Source organism: Mauremys mutica, chromosome 7, assembly GCF_020497125.1.
Source record: "Mauremys mutica isolate MM-2020 ecotype Southern chromosome 7, ASM2049712v1, whole genome shotgun sequence".
Taxonomy (NCBI): Eukaryota; Metazoa; Chordata; order Testudines; family Geoemydidae; genus Mauremys; species Mauremys mutica.
The window spans coordinates 104,655,572-104,658,071 of NC_059078.1; the positions used below are offsets into that span (position 1 = coordinate 104,655,572).

The 2,500-nt window shown below is 45.0% G+C and overlaps 1 protein-coding gene across 8 annotated transcripts in view; it reads left to right on the forward strand.

The window, feature by feature from the left end:
* Nucleotides 1–2,500, forward strand: part of EBF3 (EBF transcription factor 3) — a 129,313-nt gene that overhangs the window by 1,755 nt on the left and 125,058 nt on the right. Inside the window, exon 1 of one of the 8 annotated variants that reach the window (XM_045025914.1) lies at nt 1,399–1,511. The exons of the other annotated variants lie outside the window; for them this stretch is intronic. The gene's annotated coding sequence lies outside the window, so the exon portion shown is untranslated. Of the gene's footprint in view, nt 1–1,398; nt 1,512–2,500 lie in introns of those variants that run through there. 8 annotated transcript variants of the gene reach the window in all.

Here is a 2,500-nt window from a genome sequence, read left to right on the forward strand (position 1 = left end):
TTCTTTCTCGACACCTTAAAACTCAATGTGATTTGTCCTTTTATTTTATAATGTGATGATCTAGTAACGCGAGACGTTTATTTGGATTTAAAAGTTAAATGTGTTGAGGTGAAAAGTCATCTTGTTCTCCTCTAGTCCATATTCACCTCTCAGTCCCCCATCTCCATAATTCAAACTCCATGCTCCAGGGGTCACCCAAACCCGTCCATTTCCCTGAGATCAGCTTCTGTTTCTTCTTCAAATCTCTGTCATACCTTGTAAATAACATAATTACAAACAGTTCCTTATTAAATTATTTAACCTGTCTTGGTCAACTTTTTCGATGATAACTACATGCCATCGGTATTGCGCCATAGCAATTAAAGACAGAAAGCTATTTGTTAGCTTTTGATAATGTTCAACTTTTTTTTTTTCCGGAGAGACGTTTGACGATGGGGCGGGGAAGGGAGAATTACAGTGTTCTGAAAACCAGATTCCAGATATGTAAATTAAAACCACTCGACAAACACGCCATTTTTAACACAGAATTTAACTGGTGTGTGTGTTACTGACATATGTGAGAATAGTTTCTGCAATATATGTTTTGCTAACTTTTAAGACCCAAAACTAAGAGTAGATGAGTCTTAAATTTTTCCCTTCCCCAGCCTAACGGGCTACTCCATTCGGCACACAGGTCTAGGATTTTTTTTCCCAGATTTCAGTCTTCCTTCCCCACCTCCCTAAAAGTTTTTACTTCTCTTGACAAAAACAGGATTCGATTTAAATGTCCCCAGTAGTAAAATAGTGTGATTTCCTTTTAGAGAAAACCAGATCTGACAGGCAAACTACTATCACTCTGACAAAGACGAAGGCGTTGTACCCTTCAATACTTATTTCAATAGGTTACAGAGAAGCCCCTTTTAAACTCTGGAGCGCTCTTGAGTTGACAATGTGGTTTTATTTCCTTTGTATAGACCAGCTAAATGTTTTCGGAAATCGCTGTAGCGGTCTAATTAAGAGGCTGATACAGGCAGCTATAAGTTTCGAGGCTGCTGAATAAAAGAATACAGAGGCTACGTTTTAAGCACACTTTTATTGTTCATTTAGCTTCGTACCTTTGCAGTACAAACAGTGCTGAAAATAAAGGCTTTTAATCTCTCTTCACTGACGGGAGAAAAAATAGCCCAGTAACTGATCAAAGAGTCAATGGCGCTGAACCGACAGTTTATGGATTTCTGTTTGTGCTACAAAATAAAAAATAAATCACATATAAATACGGGGATTCATCAGAGGAAAAGTAACAATCGCCAGAAGTGATATGGCACGCTGCAGCAACAAACATTTGCAGCCACAGAGCCTGCTTGTTATGTCTGCGGTGACATATATTACTAGTGTGTTTTCAAAACAATACCTGTCTAGGTTACCGTTGCAACTGGGCCATCTTTCTCTTTAGTGACTAGTGCGATGCAGGCTTTAATTTAAAATAACAATGGTAATAACCATGGCCCTGTCAACACACAACTGGAAATAAAGTAAGTGTCAAAGTGGCTGAGGAGGTTAGAGGGCACTGGTGATATCATGGGCACTGGTGATACAGTTTCCAGAGGGGAAGCCATGGCGAGGGTTAGATCTACTGCATTTTTTTCCTTTCTTTTTAAAGAGGGACTTGGTGGAGAATCTCTTTTCCCAGCCCCACCGTCATTTTGGAGGCGTGCAAGGCTAGGGAGCGTGCACTGCAGCCGTGGGACTGGAAGAAAGTGCTCTCGTGGCTAGGCAGGAGCAGCCTGTTCAGGCCCCTGCAGCATTAGGAACAGGGGGACAGGAAGCAGAGGCAGGCTCTGGTAGCGGTGGCTGGCAGCCGTAGGAGTAGGGAAGCTGCAGCCGCTTTAGCGTGGTGGGGGGAAGCGGCGCGCGCGGGAAACCTCTCCAGAGGAGCCGGGAAGGGGAGGGGGAGAAGCAGCGTGCGAGGACAGGGCTCTCTCCAGGGGTGTCTGGGGGGGAGGGGGAGGAGGAGAAGCGGCGAGCGCGGAAACCCTTCTCCACAAGCAGCCTAGTGCAGCCAGGCTGCTGCTCAGAGAGTCCGGTCAGGCACAACGTCCCCCAGTCTAGCAGGAGACGGGAGTGGAGGGGCGAGAGCGCACCTATAGCTCCACACCATCTGTTAGAGCCTATGCTCAAAACCCACCCAAGCGTGTTCCCAGACACTGCCTTTTTACCAAAGAAAAATCATTGTTAGCAGTTTCAAAACAAACACCAGATTGCCCATTAGCACTTTCTTCCCAAATATCATCCAATAATAACCATATTGCTGTGCACGCTTCTGGGATTCCTCAGGGCGTTTAGACGCTTCTGGTTTTATCCAGAAAATGCTTCTCTAACTACTTCAAAATGCACCGTAACCTGCTCTGCAGACGCTGTTTAGAAGCCTGCCTCATAAAATATAAGCAAGCCCCTCACAGCAGCTTGGTGTGCCGCGGTGGGCAAGAGAGGCAGAGTGCTTTCTCCCTCTCGCACAAAATAC